Raw genomic sequence first — 20,757 nt, forward strand, 5'->3', positions numbered from 1 at the left:
CCAATTTGTAGAATTTTTAAAAATTACCACACTGCAAATGCAAATTTGTGCCTGCAATACTTTGCTGTCAGAAGAAATTGATCTCCATGTGAATGATAATGCTTAAGTTCATGGCCTTTCTGAGGAAAAGCACCTGCAGCAGAATGACAAACGAGGGGAGGCCGATTAGTTGGCACATGGACGATGCCGTTACAGGAACCTTTTTTTTCCAAATAGAAGGAGCACAGTCTTCTGAATAGTAGAACTGATTAAATTCGTATCTTTCAGGATCTCTCATTTCTATCTCATATATTGCCTGGACTTGCTTTATTTATATGGTGCCCTTGGCAATTTCAGAGTGGAATCACAGGGATTTATAGATTATTTGCTGATTCTAATTTGAAAGCATCATAGCTTCTTAGCCAACCATATCCCTCTGATTGTATTTTCTATGAGATGACACATGGTCCAGCTTATTGCTATCCAGAGGGTGATGGCAAAAGCAGGGATTCAGCCAGTTACAAAGAGCTCTTTCCAAACGAAGGATAAATGCTCATAAGTCATCTTCCCAGACATTCTGGCTTCCATGAATATTTTCTTCCTGAGCGACAAAAAATGTATCTTGAAAAATCTACCTTGTCCATTCTAAGTTTTTGCATTCAGGTACTATATCTGCAACCTCAGGTTTATTTTTTACTTTTTTATCACCCATATTTGTGTTAAGTACTTTGCTGTGAAGTGCATAGTACTAGTGCACTTTTATTAAACACCCATTTCTGTATGGCCCTGTTTGAAGTCAGAATGGGAGATGAGAGAGACACACATACATAGATTTCTGTACATAAAATACAAAAAAAGAGAACAGATGTTTTTGAGGTACTCTATTTCCTCTTGACATCCTTCCCTTAACTACTACACCATTGTGGTTTTATTTTGATTGTTTCTGGTTGTTATTTTTTTATCTCTGTCTCAGGTTCCTCTTCCTGATCATCCTGCGCATGTGAATATAGTCAAGGCATCATCCATACAGATCTGGTATTTTTCTCTACACCATGAAAATGGTAACTTCCCTTCTGGGTTCAATTATCCCCTGTCTGCTGATGACTTCCCAGGATTGTGCCCCAAATTGTTGTCTCCTGACAGATTCCTCTCATGAATTAGAAAGGGGAATTTTCTCAAGTATTCCTTTAGCTGAAAAAGAAAGTTTAAAACTAAACCATCAGCCCACAATTTAGCTTTGCTCTGAGCTTCCTTACATTTGTCACAGTTAGTCCTATCAGAATGCAAATGTGTGCATTTGCAATCATGTGTTTCTTCCTTTCAAGTCACATTGAACTAGCCTCTAAGATGTGTCAAATCCTCCTTCACATTAACTCTCTCCTCACTGTCTCAGTTTTTGTCATCACCATGTTGATATAAGAATAAGAAGACAATTGCATAGTGAAACTCTGTCTCTCTTGCAACTATGTCTCATGCAATTAGTTCTGTCCATAAACCACACTCAAATTTTGTTCCAATTATACTTCATTGTAGTTAAATGTCATGTTCAAAAGTTATTAAATTCCAACAGAGTTTATTGATCATAGCAAAAATGTAATAATAATGACTTAATGGACAGAAACTGGTACCTTCATTGATCCTTGAATATAATATCCAAATTATTATGCAAATTGTATTAAATAATATCTCCCTATCTCAATATATAGCTTATAATTAATATCTCTTATATTGAATCTAAGTTCAAACTATTTTAGTCATCATGTAAATTCAGTTATACAAATCAGTTTTATTATCTCTGAAATTACAAAAGTGAAACTAGATAATCTACAAAATACCATGAAGTCTGGAAATTCTATACTTTTCTAAATTTCCCCAGTTCCTTCTAACTAATATTTTCATCATATACTAACTAGGAATTCTTTTTTTTAAATATGCTATACACATATTTATAAATGTAAATTATACAATACACATATTCATCTATCTACCTATTATATACATTATGAGTTTTTAATGTATATATCTTTATAAATTTTGAAGGCAGTCTTATGAATTTATCATAGTAAATATTCATAAATTTATTATTTTTTCATATTTCTACACAGATAATCAGTACAAATGACTGATTGCCAGCATTTAGAATTATCTCCAGTTTGAAAAACTGACATAATCAACCTTTTATTTTGATTATAGAAAGTATAGTTTGGCTCTGGTTGGCATGACTCAGTGGGCTGAGTGCTGGCATGTGAACCAAAGGTCACCATTGGATTCCCAGGCAGGGCACTTGCCTGGGCTGTGGGCCAGGTCCCCACTAGGCGGTGCGTGAGAGGCAACCACATACTGATGTTTCTCTCCCTCTTTCCTTCCCTTCCCTTCCCCTCTGTAAAAATAAATAAATAAATAAAAACTTTATAAAAAGAAAGTATATTTTCAATCTGTTAATGAACTATTATTTTATCTTCTTTTTAGCATGCCAAAATATATTTAGAGGCTATATGAATTTTAAAAATATGAGTGAAGATGAATGTTAAAAGGTGCTCTAGGAATAGTCTCAAGGATCTGTATTCACCAGATATGTTATATATATATAATTTTCATTGTCTGAAAATATATGAAAATTATGGTTCATTTTAGCCTTAATACTATAAGTCAAATGAAGTTTTAAAGAGGGGAGAGGCTAAGAAAAGGTTGAAAGAACAACAGTACATTTTAAATGTCTAATCTTCTTCTCTCCTTTGTTCACCAATGGAGCTTAATCAATGTTTTCCTGAAACCTTCTGCTGAGGCTTGGAAGTAAGCATATTCATCTCTGAATACAGGGTAAATGTATTATGGAAACGATTTAGCAGAAAAGAACATCTGCCTCCTTTTATACATGAACATCAAAACTGCAGATTACAACTTCAATAACTCACTACTTCTCATATCTGTTAAAGAAGGAAATTTGAGTTATCTTTTAAGCAGTGGCTGGCACATTCACTGAGAACCCTAAAGCACATTTTCCTTACCTAGATTTCCTGTGGAGGAAATGAGGCTATATTATCAAGGTTTCTAAATTTGAACAATTTACCTAAATTTCACCAGAGAAAACATCTACAAAAAACTATTGGAAAGAGTTGATGTAATATTCATCTTCAAAATGACATAGTCTTAACACTTATAGCAACCACAAACCTGCAAGTTAGATATTACACAAAACAGAAAGAAGAAACATTGAAGTATAATTATGAAGGAAGCCTTTGTTCTTTTACACAGTATGTATTCTTTGAGGATGTATGAAAAGGTGTTTATCCATAAATGTTTATTTTCCATTCAGTGCTTTATTTTCCTATGAAGTTATCAAGACTAAAAGAAACTAAGATTAGTCTCTATGACTACAGTTGTTACTTCTTCCATAAACAGATTACTACAAAAGAGAAGAAAAGCAGATATATTGTTAATTTCATTTTCTAATATTTAGACATTTTTTTAAAGTATCTATACATACAATTATTAGCATCTCTCCCTAGAAGTGTTAATGATTAGAAGAAAATGTTAAATCTTGGAGATATCAATAAGAAAATCAAATCGTTATTAGATATGTATAATGCTAATGTTTTTCTATCTAATATGTAGTAAAATTACTTCATATATATAAATATCTATTACATATAACCATAAAATTATTTACAACAGATTTCAGGCTTGTATTTTAAAATATTAAAGATGGCAAGACTTAATTAATTGGGTGATAGAGAAGTTTTTGAATTTTGCTAGAACACAAATAAGGATGAAACTAATTATAAATAATATTTTCTGTTCTTATTATTGAACTAAAATAAGAAAGTAGGTTTTAAAGAAAATAAGTAACTTCACTAAGGTCATATAACTGATGAAGGGCAAAGCCAAGATTGTTTAAGTGCGATTAACACCACAAAACTGATTTGCCTTATAGTGTTGGTTGATTGGGACTACACAGAACTCCTTCTTACAACCTAAGGTTACCACAGTGAGGTCTTTTAGAGCTTGGACTTTGGAACCCTATATGAACCACTAAATCTAATGAACAAAAGAAACTAACAAGCAAAACAGATCCCGAGGCATGGAATCAGAGAACAGACTGACAGCTACCAGAGGAAAGGGGGCAGGGAGGAATGGTGGAAAGAAGGGTAAGGGACTAGTCAAAGCACAAGAATGAATGACCCACAGACATGGACAACAGTGTGGGGATGGACTATGGGAGTGGGGGGACCTGGGCAGAGGGGGGCAAAGGGGGGAAAACTGGGACAACTGTAATAGAATTAACAACAAAAAATTTTAAAAAAGAAAAAAATTGTACACCTGAAAGCTATATAATATTTTAACTAATGTTACCCAATAATTTAAATAAAAATTAAATTAAAATCAAAAAGTAGTAAACTTCAAAAAGTTTTAAAAAATCTTTAAAAGATGGCTTTAGTCTTATGAACTACACTGAAGTGAATACGCAATAAAGAATTTCTATGTATTTGCTTAAGCACTCACATAGCCCTTACTCTGCATCAGGTACTATGCTAAGAATCTTATAAATATAAGCTATTTAATTCACAATAACCCTGAGGTGGGTACTGAACAAGGAGTCTGACCCATGAAGAAGTTAACTATCTTGCTTAAGGCCTATTCAACAGAGGTGAAGCAGGATTTGAACTCAGGCTGACTGGGTCTAGGCATCACACCACAATGCCTCTGAAAGCTTTCACACTCAATGATCACATTCACATCCTCCAAGTGTTTACAGTCCTGCTAAGCCTCAAGGTTCATTTTTATGGGATCCAATTTAGATAAGTAAATTATGTTGCAGTAATGAGTGCTATCTTATTGTTTCAATTTGTCTGTTTAGCACAAAAAGCTTATTGTTCAGCTTTTTACCTACAATTAGAACATTCTGCCATCAAGGAGTCCCTATTTATGGCTCATGACCTGAATGCAGAAGGTTTCTTTTTAAAAATATTTTATTGAACTTATTGTAGTTACATTGGTTAGTAAAATTATATAGGTTTCAAGTGTATCATTCTATAATACATCCTCTGTATGTTGTAGTACGTTCACCACCCAAAGCCTAGTCTCCTTCTCTCACCATTTATTTTAGTTAGGATTCATTGACAGACTCACAGATTTTATACTCAGATTTTTCTTTAAAGCAAACAAATATAAAAACGTGGTTATAGCCCTGGCTGGTGTGGCTCAGTGGTGTGAGTACCAGCCTGCAAACCAAAGGGTCACTGGTTTGATTCCCAGTCAGAGCACATGCTTGTGTTGCGGGTCAGGACCCCAGTAGGGGGCGCACAAGAAGCAATCACAGATTGATGTTTCTCTCCCTCTAAAGATGGACAAATAAAATCTTAAAAAAAAACAGTTGGTTATATTAAAATAGCTGAGTATAAAGAACTACTAAAAATCACTAATCTAATTCTCATTCATATTTAGAGAAAATCATTTTTAATTATTTTTTTCTTGGAATTATTAAGACAAAGAAACATAAACAAAAATCCTCAAAATTCCCATGCAGTGGATGTAATTTTTCATGCAGATTGAAATAAAATGGAACTCTGTGTTTTGATTGTCACATGAGGTGAAAACCAGGAAACCTATTGGATAGTTTGCTTCTAATTTCTCCAAGCTGTAATTGTCAACAATAACAAAGCAGCAACAACAATAGTAACAACAGATAAAGTATATATAATAAGTTATATATTGGTCTGATTGCCTTATATATTCAAGATCACTTACTCTTCACAATAGCCCTATGAGGTAGATACTACTATCATCCCCCATTTTAAGGATTAGGGAACTGAGACATAGTTTCTTGGGCTTTGCTGTTACAAGAATTGTTATTACAAGAGCTGGTGACTTAGCTGGGATTTCTTCCAGGCCATTCTGGTTGCATAAACCATGTTCCCTTATCATAGCTGCTTTGTCTCTCTTATAGTCAGTCAGGGTATACAACCTCTGCACAACAGATTCCTGGAGCTTCTGAGGTGTTTTCTTAGTGCAAAGTGCCAGGGATGGGTAGGGAAGCAAGAAAAGGAAGCCACTGAGTGATCACTAAATCTTCTAACTTTCCTGATTTGTCCATTTATTCATGTATTCATGCATTCAATATCCTAATAAATTTTTTGAGTATGTACCCTGTACCAGTCAAAAGTGGAAAGTTGCCCTGACTGGTGTGGCTTAGTAGATTAAGTGCTGACCTACAAACCAAACGGCTGCTGGTTCAATCAGGGAACATGGCTGGGTTTCAGGCCAGATTCCCCAGCAGGAGGTGTGCAATAGGCAACCACACATTGATATTTCTCTCCTTCTCTTTCTCCCTCCTTTCCCGTCTCTCTAAAAACAAATAAATAAAAATTTTTTTAAAATAATGTTTTTATTTTTTTAAAAAATGGTAGGTTAAGGCATATACAATATAGGCATATATACAAAGAGCATTCCTTCAGCCTTTATCAATTTCTTAAAAAATACATTGATTTTGTTTTCTGATAAGATAAAAGTACAAAGTAAATACATTTTATCTGAGAACATGTTACTAATGTCCTCACATAATTTAAAACTCTCTTAATTCTTTGCAAATATTGATAAAAAGTTGATGGGTATTTTTGCTTATTTCTAAATAGATACACTTTGTAGAAATAACAATTTATTATTCGCTTGACCTTTAACTTGACATTAAGCTTTTCATTATGCATTTTTAATATAGGGGGTTGAAATTCTTTCTAATTTTTGAAATTAATTGAAAATTTATCATCCCTTTATATTTCTAACTTTTTAAACTACATAATTTAATTTCTCATACCACACATAAAATTTTAAGAGAGGGAGATAAACTGTTTCCATGATTACATTAATTCCTGATCTTTAAAAATGCACAGAGAACATTATTGTATTGTATGTAAATGTACAATTATAAATTAGTTGATGGGATTTACATCCTTTAAAAGATTAATAACAGCAAAAGCAAAAGTACTAACTACCACCGCGGAGTTTGGGTGAACACTTAAATAGTCTCATAGGATACTGAAACTGACTAGCCTAAAGAGAAGCTGTAAGCTGGAGGAAGATGCACCAGCCACCTTACACTCTCTCATCTTTTTGCCTTTTGTGCAATGGCCAGCTGCTTTGGTGCCACCACCTACACAGGGTGGTAAAGCATGGTAGTGAAAGCATGACCATGGAACCAAGTGTAGGCACTCAGATCTGAACACCCTCTCATCACACTTTCTTACAGTTGTTCTCTGCCTGGAACTTCTACAAATATACGTCTCCTCAATCTCTGGATCTTGCTTAGGATTCTAAAGTCAGAATTGTACCTAAAACTGTAAGATGACATGGACAATATTGTGGTGGTTGCAAGGAGTAAAGAGATATAAAGGGGACAGATGGTAATGGAAAAATATAATTAAAAATGAGAATGCAAAAAATAAATAAAAATATAAGGTGACATCTAGAGAAGCAATCAGGAACTAGTGGACTTTCAGTGTACCAGAGGTGTCTAACCCATGGCCTGCAGGCTGCATGCAGCCCAAGATGGCTGTGAATGTGGCCCAACACAAAACTGTAAATTTACTGAAAACATTATGAAATTATTTTGTAATTATATGTTGCAACGTGTTTAATGTGTGGCCCAAGACAACTCATCTTCCAGTGTGGCCCAGAGATACCAAATGTTCGGACACCCCTGGGGGATGTGCTTCTAATTATTTAAAATTGAAGAATGAATTGTCACATTATCAAAGTAATTAGTATATCTAGGTTCTATTTGGTCTTCAGATTCTAATAAATACATCCCATAATAAGAATATTAAGATGTGAGACTTCCGGCAAGATGGAGGAATAGGTGTGCGCACCATACCTCCTCGCACAACCAAGAACAGAACCACAATAATTTACAACAATGATTTGCAGTCATAATATCAGAACTGTCAGAGGATTTATCTAAATGGAAGTCGGACAGCCTAGAAGTTGAAGTAGACCCGTACATCCAGACTGGTAGGGGACGACGAGCCGAGCGAGCGGGCGCGGGGCTGGCGCAGGTCGCAGGCGCGCGTAGGTCGGGGGAAATTTGGCGCAAAATCGGCGGGACAGCAATCCGGGAGCAAGAGCGCAGCAGTGTAGCGGTGATCCCTGAGTACGCAAGCAGCGGCTGGGGGAATCAGTGGAGCAGCGACTGGGGACCAGGGCAGAGCTCACAGCCCAGAAGCCCAGGGAAGTGTCTGACTCCAGGAGAACGGAAGGGTCGCCATTGATCCCTCCTGTCCCCGATCCCGCCCCTGCCCCCACGTATAACGTCACAAGCTAGCGACTAGGGCGCCCAGCACCGGTGAACACCTAAAGCTCCGCCCCCCACCGTAACAAGAGCGACCAGACGGGAGAAAAAATAAATAAATAAGTAAAATAATAGGAGAGACAGGGAAAGATGTAAGACATGTTTCCAACAGAACAGATCAGACCCCCAGGACTCATCCTTTTGAGTGACCAAGAAATAGCCAATCTATCAGATGCACAGTTCAAAACACTGGTGATCAGGAAGCTCACGGAACTGGTGGATTTTGGATCCAAATTACATGAAAAAATGCAGATTACCATAAAAGGGATGCAGGAAGACACACGGAGGAGAGCCAATTGTGAAAGGAAGGAATCTGAGTCTCAAAACAACACAGTGGACCAGAAGGAAGATAGAATCAACCAAGCAGGAGAGCATGATGAAATAAGAATTCAAAAAATCGAAGAAAAGCTTAAGACCATCGAGGACACCTTTAAACGTTTCAACATCCGAATTATAGGGGTACCAGAAGGGGAAGACCAACAAGTGGAAAAGTTATTTGAACAAATAATAAAGGAGAACTTCCCCAAACTGGCAAAGGGAACAGTCTTCCAAGAAATCCAAGGAGCGCAGAGAGCCCCAAAGAAGTTGGACCCAAGAAGAAACACACCAAGGCACATCATAATTACATTAGCCAAGGTAAAAATGAAGGAGAGAATCCTAGAAGCAGCAAGAGATAAGGGGACAGTCACCTACAAAGGAGTTCCCATCAGACTGTCAGCTGATTTCTCAAAAGAGACCTTACAGGCAAGAAGGGGCTGGAAAGAAATGTTCCAAGTCATGAAAGACAAGGACCTACATCCCAGGTTGCTCTGTCCAGCAAAGCTCTCATTTAGAATGGAAGGGAAGATAAACTGCTTTTCAGATAAGGTCAAATTAAAGGAGTTCATCATCACCAAGCCCTTACTTTATGAAATGCTAAAGGGACTTATCTAAGAAAAGAAGATAAAGAAAAGGCATGTATCGTAAAAGGACAGCAAACTCACAATTATTAACAACCACACCTAAAGCAAAACCAAAAGAAACTAAGTAAACAACTAGAATAGGAACAGAACCACAGAAATAGAGGGCACAAGGGGGGGCTAGCAGTAGGGGTGGGAGGAGGAGAGAGGGGGAAAAGGTATAGAGAATAAGTAGCATAGAATGTAGGTTGAAAATAGATAGGGGGAGGGCAAGAATAGTACGGGAAATGTAGAAGCTAAAGAACTCATAAGTATGACATATGGACATGGACTAAAGGGGGGGAAGGTGGGTGGGAGAGGGGACACAGGGTGGAGGGGAGTGAAGGGGGAAATGGGACAACTGTAATAGCATAATCAATAAAATATATTAAAAAAAAAGAAAAAGAATATTAAGATGTTCTTGATTTTGAATCAAGGACACATTATAGTTTTATAAGCTGCTTGAAGGTAGGGACTATATTTTATTCATGTGTCCAGTCCTAATTACTAAGTTTGTCACCTTATAACTAGTAGACATCAATTTCCAAATGCATATGAAAAAAAATACTAGTAGTAAAAACCTAACTACTACTGTTCAAAACATTCTTATGTTTAATTAAAAAGATTTTCCTGAGTGATAGTTTATTTTATATTAAGGAAAAGTTTATTAGAAAAGCAAAGTTACTGACATTTAACTCAAAAGGATCTTAAAGAGTATCTAGCCCAATGATAGTGTATTGTGTCAATAAACATTTAATTTGTTTTTAAAAAGTAGCATATGATATTTATCATCTAGGTGCCAGAAGCTCATCAGAAAAGAAATAAAATGTAGCTGGCACTGTGGAAAACTATTGGTTTGATGGCAGACACATGTAGATTTAAATTCCACCTCTATATCATACACTGTATGACCTATTAATTAGTCTAAACCTATGTCTCCAAGGTAGGTTTGTGATAATACCTATCTTGCAGAGTTATTAAAAAGGGGTTGGCACATAATAGGTGCTCAGTAAAGATTAGGCCATGCCACCTAGATTACTATTAGAAACATTCTAGTGACATCTAGTGGTAATCTTTCAAACCTTAAGAAGGCCACCTTTACAACACAGACCCTCCCAACAGGTCATGCACTCATTCTATCAGGAAATGTTTAGGTATCTTCTGTATTCTAGGCTCTTGAATCAAGTTCCGAGGATTGCAAAGATGTAAAACACAACACCTACACTAAAGAAGCCCTGGCTGTAGCAACCCAGGCAAATTTTAACCAATTACTATAAAAGTGTAATTATATCTACAATAGTAGTAAAAAGAATACTCAATATGCTACAGGACAGCTCCCTCTGTTGAAGAAGATCCCACCCATTTGTACTATAGCTTAAAACATAAAAAGCTCTGGCTGGTGTGGCTCTGTGGATTGAGTGCTGGCATGCAAACCAAAGGCTGCTGGTTTGATTCCCAATCAAGACTCATGCCTGGGTTGCAGGCCAGGTGCCCAGCAGGGAGTGCATGAGAGGCAACCAAACACTGATGTTTCTCTTCCTCTATTTCTCCCTTCCTTCCCGGCTCTAAAAGTAAATAAATAAATAAAATCTTTTTATAAAAAGAATAAATAAAATTCCTTCATTAGAGTTTCACTAAATAAAAATTAGGAAATTTGGAGATGTCTTTTTATCTTACTTGTTTCTATTTTTTTAATGTTATTTTATTTTCCATCAGCATTAATCTTCCCTACACCTTTTTCCACCTCCACTCACACCCCTACCCTCCATAATCACCACATTCTTGACCAGGAAGATTCCTAAAAAATGGTAAATTAAGGCTTAGTTTGCTAAAGTCTTGGTTGATGTGCTAAGGAGTTTAGCTCTTATCTTTGTGTGATAGGAAAATAGTAAGATTCTTTACTGAGGAATTATCATAATGATATCCAGTCAATAGTGTGGAGGACAGATTGGAGATGGGAGAGAAGGGAAGCTGGAGAACCAGACAAGAGGTTATTATAATATTGCTCTGGAGAGGTGAACATCCAAATTTATTCATTGGAAAAGGGCTAGAGAGGAGAAATATAACAGAGAGAAACACCTGAAGTAGAGTGGAGACTGGAATGACCCCAAGGATGCAGAACACAAGGGAGAAAGAAGAAATCTTGATTTTGTGTTGTCTGGAATGAATGTCTGTTAAGAACTAATGTCAATAAATGAAATAAAATACAGACTAGAGGGAACTGGTTTATGCTTGTTTATGGGGAAAGGGAAAACAAAGATAATGATAATAAATTCACTGTCTTCATATATATGTTTAAAACTTGAAGAATATTTAAGTAGAAGTGTCCAGTAAGGGAACAGACACAATGGTCTGGAGAGAGCTCTGGCCTAGAGATGAGACTCAGGAACATGCCCTTTGTGGTCAATGTCCCAGCCACCAGGGTGGGAAAGATTACCCAGGAAAAACAGAGTCAGCAGAGGATGAGCTAACGTATAGGATCTGGATCTTAGAGAATGTTGTAGTTTGACAAGGAGGCCCAGAATATGAACTGGACTCACCCTTAATTTGTTCAGACCAGTCCCTTAGTAAGTTCTACAGACACATGCTTGAACACCAAATGGCTTTGAAAATAGGCTGGTGAGAGGACTATTTCAGATATACCAGGATCTAACTTTAAAAAATGCATTTAGGCTGAAAAAAAAAAGAGAGAAAGCAATAAAGTTCTTTCCATGAAGTTTCAGAAATAAGTTATATCGAATTTTCCACTTATAACTAAAAACTCTAGCTTATGCTTTGAGTATACTTCTTCGTAGGCTGGATGAGAAATTTTATTTGACTGCTTTTCTACTTATCCCATTAAATTTGGCCATCTAGTTTCCTTTCCATTTTTTGTTTTATTGTCTTCTTTTTTCTCTGTCTTTCTCTTTTCTTCTCTCCTAATGCATGCATTTCTTGCTTCAGTGATTTTCTGGGAAAAGAGCCCAGGTGGTTTAATGTTCCTTTACAGCAGGCTACCCCATGAATTTAGGATATTAACTCACACTTGCAGCACTGGCAGGTTGAAAAAGAAGAGCTATTCCTGCTATTTTGTCAGCTAAATGCCTACAAATTATGGCCTACTAAAATATACACAATCTTCATTGTATTATTAAAAGTAAAATTCTTTCCTTGTTTTTCATCTCATACCATGTTAGTTGAAACTAGGAAAAAATACCTGTTTTGTTAATAATTGTATTGCTTCATGACTAATTACATACTAATGCTAATGCACTTCATATGTAATCTGAAAGAGAATCTGTCCTTAATTATCACAGATTAGTGACATGACAGACTGGTGGAGAAACACACAAAAACAGTCACAATACAATGTGATAAACATAATAACATAATAGAACTATGCATTAAGTACTTTTTTTTGCAAGTGGGAATCTCTGGGAATTTTTTTCTTGAATTGACATTTAATTTGAGATGTGATGCTAAGCGGATTTATACTCAGAGGATCCCATGTCTTCTACCTTTTATTAACTCAAGGCAATAATGACAATAACAAACAATAACAGCATTAAAAACTCCCGCATTGGGGACAAACAAATGTTGGCTAGCACGTGGAGGGTCGGGAACCCTTGTGCACTGTTGGGAGGTCTGTGCACTGGTACAGCCACTCTAAAAAACAGTGCCACGGCTTCTCAAAAAATTACAACAGGAATCACCATGTGACCCAGTAATTCCACTTCTGGATATTTCTCTGAAGAAATTGTACATGTGTTTTATAATACATTTCATTCAAAACAACTAGAAAAGAAAGGTTCTGTCTCTTTACCATAAAAAATTTTAATTAACACTTGGTAAGCGCTTATCATTGTAAGCATTTTATCCATGTTCAGTTATTTAATTCTCACAACAAACTTTTGACTTTTTGTGTGTATTTTATTGTGTGTTCATCCCCCAAATCAAGTTTCCTTCCATCAGTAGTTATTCCCGGTTACCCTCTTCTATTGTATCTCTCCACCTTCTTTCCCTCTGGCAATCACAGTACAATTGTCTGTCTAGGAGGGTTTTTTTTACTTAATCCCTTCACTTTTTTCACCCAGCCCCCAAACCCCAGTCCTCTGACAGTTGTCATTTTGTGTATCTATGAGTCTGTTTATCTGTTTTATCAGTTTAGTCTGTTCATTATATTCCATGTATAAGTGAAATCATATAGCAACTGTCTTTCTCTGTCTGGCTTATTTCATTTAACACCATACTCTCCAGGTCCATCCATGCTGACAAAAGGGTAAGATTCCTTCTTCTTTATGGCAGTGTAGCATTCCATGTGTAAATGTACCATGGCTTTTTTGTTTACTCATCTACTGATGGGCACTTGGGCTGCTACCAATCTATTGTAAATAACACCACAATGAGCTTGAGACATAGTCACTACTAAGCAAAATCAAAAAGAGTTTAAATAAACTATACAAAGTCTTATAATTAGTAAGCAGTGAAGCCAGGATTTAAACCTAGGAAATACAACTCTATAGTAAAACTTCAATATCACACAATGACTTGTAAATCATGGAGAAATGAATAGATTGACCACAACTAGATATTTAGACTCCTGATGGTCCTTAGGAGATTATTTATATTATCTCAATAGTCTTTGCTTGCTAAACATATTCCCTCACTCTCCCCTTCTTCTCAGCTATCTCCATGCCTAACCAAGTCTTGCATACAGGCATTATCTCATCCAAGACCATAACCACAGCTACTATTTTCAGTAAATTTGAATTTCTCTTGTCCTTACATTTATGCTCTATTTAAAGCAATTGTTTATATAATGCTTTGACAGTGCAATGTTTCTTAGGAACTAAAAATCATAAATACATTTTTTTTTCTATTATCAAGTAAATGCATTTGATGGTCTTAGATTACATTGCAGGTGGCCCCGTGGTGATAACTGATAAGGGACTAAGTGGGTCCTTGATAACTGAATGACAGCATGGAAACTATTCTGGGTTGTTCCTATTTCTTTTGGCTGACTGCACACTGATGTCCAGAGAACTGTCTCCAAGTAGTTTTGAGGACAGTGTGTGAAGAGAAAAAAGACATAATGTAAAGTAACTATCCTCACCTGGAGGATGACCAAGGGGGTCCTCCAAAGAGATTTGGGGATGTAGTTCCCACAGAGAGGAGAGCAGTGAGTTCACCAGAGGAAAGAAGCAGTGTGTTGCTCCTGCTACCCTGAGGTTTGCAGGGTGTTAATGTTAGTCAGCAAAGCCAATACGTGAACACTTACACAGGGATGATTTTCTCTGCATGAAAACAGACATCCAAACAGAAAAAATCAAAATAATAAAAATGTTTATTTTCTTTTGTATAGTATTGAGGTGGCAATTGACTTCTATTTAAGAAAGGAATCATAAATTATCTCCTCATTTATCTGTAAATAAATCCTTCTCTGATGAAAGCAGGGTGAGTCAGTTCCACCAAATGGAACCCTTGTGCATAATCAGTTGCAGACACAAATAAAACAACCATGACCCCCCAAAAAACCTGTAAGCTTTTGTATATAAAACATAAGGCCATGGAATAAAAATCTTAACTTTTCCCCTTTTCAAAAGAAAATATCCTCAAGGTTTAACTGATTCTAAAAATAATATTATATGCTCCTTGTATAAACTGATATCTAAATTTATATTAATTGAAAAGTCAAAACCTTTCTACTTTAATCCTTCTTAGTGCTTATCTCTTTGTAAAAATCCACTTTAAAATTACATTTTCTTACTCATATCAAAGTAGTTTTTTAAAAAACACTCATAACCAAGGAAAATATGCTATTATTGCAGAACACAGAAGTCAGACTCTTGATTTATTTCACCTGCTGTGCATGCACATCAGTACAAAGCTGTAGCATCATAAACTCTGCCTAACCTCTGCTTACCCTCTACAAGGGGATAATTCATCCTGCCTGGACATTAGCACCCTTTAAATATTCTCTCCTAATTTCCCAGTGTAGAGGCCTACTAAAACTTTGTTGTTGTAGTGTTTGTTTATTTGTTTGTTTTTATTGCAGTAGAGCTAACAAACAGTTTTACTTGATAAACACATTTTCTTCTTTAACCTTTTGTGAGGTCAATAGTCAAAAATTTGAGAGACATATTAGAGGTTCCATGAAAAATCCTGTGCAAACTGACTTAAGCTGTTGTACTTGAAACATGTTCTTCTGAGGCTGCTGAAGTCTCCTATTCAGGGTTTTCTCACATAGGAAGAGCAGGGTAAGCTCTGTCAGGGGGGACTCCCCAAAACAGAATTATTTATTTAAAAAATTGTGTATTTATTCTTACATGTTTAAACTTCATTCATTTTCCAAGTACTCTCCATTTGATGCAATACACCTATCAAGACATTTTTTCCACTGCTCAAAACAGTTTTTGAACTCATCAATTTTGATGCCTTTTAATGCTTTTTCTGGTTTTTGCTTCACCTCTTCCACATCGGCAAAATGATTCCCTTTGAGGACTTTTTCACACTGGGAAACACACACAAAAAAAGTCACTCAGGGAGAGAATGGGTAAATAGGGAGGGTGGAGTCTGGGGGTTATGCTATTTTTTGTCAAAAACTGTTGAGCACTCAGCACAGTGTAGGCAGGTGCACTCATGAATCACCAATCATGGAATGAGCAGATGCATTGAAAGAGTCTTTAAAAAACATTCACTGAACCCAAACCCAGCATCTCACAACAACAGCAGCCACTACCTTATACAGATGGGTTCCTAGAACACTCACCTAGTGGTGGAAGCTTGTTCTCCAGAAGATAATTCCAGAGTTTTTTGGGTCCCTCTGCGAGCATTGGGTCAAAACTTGTTTAAAATTTTTGCTAACCTCCCAAATGCAGAATTTCTGCCTTCTCAGAATGAGAACACTTTTAAGTAATCCCAATCAAATCTGAAAACACTTATCCTAGGTGAAAACACCTGCTCTTTTATTTGCAATGTCACTGTTGGTCTGCTTTTATGACTCTTCATTGTGAGTCAATAATACAGGTCTAACTCCAAGCACTCAGGAGTTCAGAAGTTTTTTGTTAGCTTGATTTCCTTTAGACAAACTTTTCCTTGAGTAACCTTTGAAAACATTATAAAGACCTCCTTCAATATTGTTTTTTGTTGGTTCCACTTAGTTGCATTGTGCTTGCAGTTAGAGAGTATGTCTGGCCCCCTGACCTGGTCTTAAGACAGGTTCTTAGGATAAAAGGTCATCCAAGCAAAATTTTTATGTTGTCTTCTTAATCTACTTGACCTTCTACATCCATATTACTTTATATTCTTAATTATTTATTTAATTTATTAGGGTGACATTTTTAATAAGGCTATATAGGTTTCAACTGGTACATTTCTATAATACATGGTCTGTATATTGCATTGCGTGCCCACTGCCCAAAGTCAAATCATGTTCTGTCACCATATATTTGGCCCCTTTTACCCTTTACTAATTCTCCATCCTCTTTATTCTGGTAACCACTATCCTAATGTCTGGGTCTCTGAGTTTAGCTCTGTATCCCACATATGAATAAAATTATGTATTTTTAGCTTTTTTCTAACAGATTTATTTCACTTGCCATAATATTCTCAAGGTCCATCCATGCTGTCACAAATGGCAATATTTCATCTTTTCTTATGGCCAAGTAGTATTCCATTGTATATAAGCACCACACATTCTTTATCTAATTTGTATTTTAACTTGTGTGCCTGTCCACATAGCATAATTCTACCCAGTACAATCTAAAATTGCAGAGTCCATTTTGGGGAACTTTGTCATGAGCATGACTGTTGAGTTGTTGCTAGATGATTGCAATAGGGTTAAAATTATTGTTTAAGCCTACTGTAAACATTTTTTTGTGTGGCTGTCTGTGTGTGTATATGTGTGTAATGGATTTTCTTTATCTCAGTTGTTTTAACCTTCCACAGTGTTGATTTTATGCATGTCAAAGCTGGCTCTCTCTATTTCTTCTCTTTCCTCTCCTTCCTACTTCTCTTGGGAAATACTGTTTTGTCACTATATACATAATCTAGAAATATCTAACCTTCATAAGCAATCAAGCATTTCCAAAAGAAAGAGAAAAAAGTAAAATGTTGTACATTTCTTTTGGGTTTTCCTCCTCATTTGAGATATTACTAAGACCGTATTGTTTCTTACTGAAGCAACTCTAACAAGTTTAGTTTTGCTTAATCAACTGGTTCTTTCAGATAGACTCTCAGAATGCCAATGGTCTATAAGCATAGAAAATATATTCAGAATCTAATTTGAAGATCACCTGGAAAATATGAAGGCTGTGCAAAATAGCTCATAAAACCTATAGGCCTTAAGCACAGCTCTCCATAAACAATACCATAAGTGGAATAGGTACATAATTTTTTCTCTTTTCCATAACATTAATATGGAATTAAGGATTTTTGATACTCAATGTTGGATTTCAAATAGATTTTATTGTACTATTTGGAATATGTCATCTCCTAACCAATTTCAAATGTAAAATCCTTAAAGAGTCAAGCTAGGCCTTGAATGTCATGATAGAGACTAGTCTGTGCAGATAGTAAAATCTCCCAACATGACACTCAGACTATCTTCAATGAAGAAAAGATGAAGGGAACGGCAGATGATAGGATATACAGTAATAGTAATTGCTGCTATGTATTGGGTACTTCTTATGTGGCAGGCGTTCCTCAAAGAGCTAATAATATTTATAATATATAAGTATTATATTTATATTATATATAAATATAATAACTCATTCTATCCTCTCAACAACACTTTGAAACAGGAATAATTATTATGGTCGTGTAAAGTGTAATTCTTTTGGCCCTGGTTGGTGGGGCTCAGTGGATTGAGCACCAGCCTGCAAAGCAAAGGGTCGCTGGTTGGATTCCCTATCAGGGCGCATGCCTGGGTTGCAGGCCAGGTCCCCAGTAGGAGGTTACCGAGAGGCAACCACACATTGATGTTTCTCTCCCTCTTTCTCCTTCCTTTCTTCTTTCTCTAAAAATAAATACATAAAAAACTTTAAAAAATGTAATTCTTTCAATTAAATACTGGTTCATAAGTACAACAATCTTTTGCTATCTTTATTGTTTGTCAATCCCAAGAAGGGAAAAATAGGGATATTTTACTTGTTATTAAGTCCTTAAAAGGTCTCTTGATCTCAAAATCAAACTGTAAATTGACTCCATCTTAGTGGAACACCATAGGCACTGAGCCACTGAAAAATTCCAGTTACAAAAAGAAAAAACACAAAGAATATATTAGCCAATATATTTATCTTCCAACTGTTATCACTGAGATCATAAATTATCTTTATTCTACAAAACTTCACAGCAAACAAAAATGAAATAGCTAAATTTAAACAAAAGTAGAAATGTCAGTCTAGTCTGAATATTGAACAATATAAAAAACAAGCAAATGGAAGTAAGTTTGCAGAAAAATTATTACAGATAAGTGAAAATAATGATGTGTTTCTTGGTGAAGAGATTATACTTAATATATAAAGTGACAAAAGAAGTATAGTTATCTTCTATATTTTCCAAGTAATATAAATATTACATTTTAAGAGAAAAATGGTATATCAACATTTTTTGCTAACTCCTATTTCTAAGAACAACATACTTTCTTCCATTTGGGTTCTACTCTTAAGACTTACAAACTTTTCTTCTTTTACTACTTCAAAAAGTAATCTGTTTAATAATTCTAATTAAGTTATGAATAGAGAGAAAAATCACTGGCAATTTTTGTTGTGTTCCACTAGAAATATGCTTGTACTAATATTATAAGAATACAAATTATTTTGAAATAAAAATATCATTAGTTGTGCTTTGAATTTTCTCTCTTTTTGGAGAGCAAATTTAAAAATGACTTTAGCCCTGGACAGGTGTCCCAGTTGGTTGGAACGTCATCTCATACACCAAAAGGTTGTGGGTTCAGTCCCTCGTCAGGGCGTGTACATGAGGCAACTGCAATGGATCATTGTTTCTCACATCAATGTTTCTTTATCACATTGATGTTTCTCTTTTTCTTTCTTTCTTTCTTTCTTTCTTTCTCTCTCTCTCTCTCTCTCTGTCTCCCTTCCTCTCTCTCTAACATCAACAAAGATATCCTTAGGTTAGGATTAAAAACAAATAATAAACAATTAAAAATAAACAAAAATAAAAATGACTTTCAACTTCAAAAGTACATATAAATAATTTGTCAAGGAATAAACAATGAAAAAAGTCTAACTATATTAGCAAATACATAAAACCAATCATTTATCAAAATATAATAATTGCTCTCTTTAGGAATATCATATGCTCAAGTGATATTTAACATAAATTAAAATCTTGAGAAATTATTTTAAATGATCAATGCATATAAAGATGAACTAGGAATGGGAAAATAGCATTGAACTAAACATTGGATTTTCAATCTATCTCTTTCAAATACTCCTAATTATGTTTCTTCAGCTATAATTTCCTATTTATAGTATTTGGCAAAGAAAATAGAGGATTGGGAACACTGTAATCCAACAGAGAAAGTTAGTGAAGCATTCTGGACTACAAAGGAGATAGACTGCAAGACATTCTCATGATTTTCTTGAGGGTGACACATTCATAAATCAGCTATTTAATAATTTGAAATGTGTACTTTTTCCTAACTATCAGTCTATTAGAATTTATGTATTTGTACTTGCAATCCCCCAAGTAAAAGTGAGATTTTTAAAATATCATTAGCATTGTCAAATATGATCAACTAAAACTATTCAAACCACAATAGGGAATTTTTTTCTAATGTATCTATAATGTGTGTTGGACATATTTCTAAGTAATGCTTCTGGAAATTATCAAATGTGTTCATTTTCTCACAGATGTTTGAGAAGCACAACCACAATCTGTTTTATAAGACTATAAAACTATTTTTTTAAATGTTCATATGCACTGATAATTAATCTTGCCTTCAGAATTCCAGCTAAAGAACAGTAGCATGATTTCTGCTTATTTTGCTCATAACTTTGGTAGATCTAAGCTTTACAATGATATAGAAGTGATTCTTGATCCTTACACACGTGCACAATATTTCCATTGCATTTATCATTCTAGATGCTATGTAACATCAACAACATGGCCGTAATCCAAAAGTTCCACTAACCAGAGTCTCTCACATTAGTTTACCACATTCAGTACAGTTTCTGAGATTAAATGTTCAACCCTGATTTATACACCCAACAATAAAAATTAGTTTTCCTCGTTCATGATATAAAGCCACACACTATGTGTACTTAGACTTGAGATCTAAAATATCCAGACAATGGGTGGTTGAGTATTATTGAGGTAGGGTGAAATAGAGACAATTTGCCACTCAAATTGTGCACACAGGCATGCACACATACCTACACACACACACACAGATACATCTCACTATGTCAACAAAATCGTGCTTTGGAAAATATGATACTATTGAAAATAAAATAAACTATACAACCTGTTAATAAAAATGATAGTAACTTAATTCTA

At 35.3% G+C, this 20,757-nt stretch overlaps 1 protein-coding gene across 2 annotated transcripts in view; it reads right to left on the reverse strand.

The window, feature by feature from the left end:
- Positions 1-20,757, reverse strand: part of CCSER1 (coiled-coil serine rich protein 1) — a 1,267,039-nt gene that overhangs the window by 401,383 nt on the left and 844,899 nt on the right. The gene's annotated exons all lie outside the window — the stretch shown is intronic.

Source organism: Phyllostomus discolor, chromosome 1 (assembly GCF_004126475.2).
Source record: "Phyllostomus discolor isolate MPI-MPIP mPhyDis1 chromosome 1, mPhyDis1.pri.v3, whole genome shotgun sequence".
Taxonomy (NCBI): Eukaryota; Metazoa; Chordata; class Mammalia; order Chiroptera; family Phyllostomidae; genus Phyllostomus; species Phyllostomus discolor.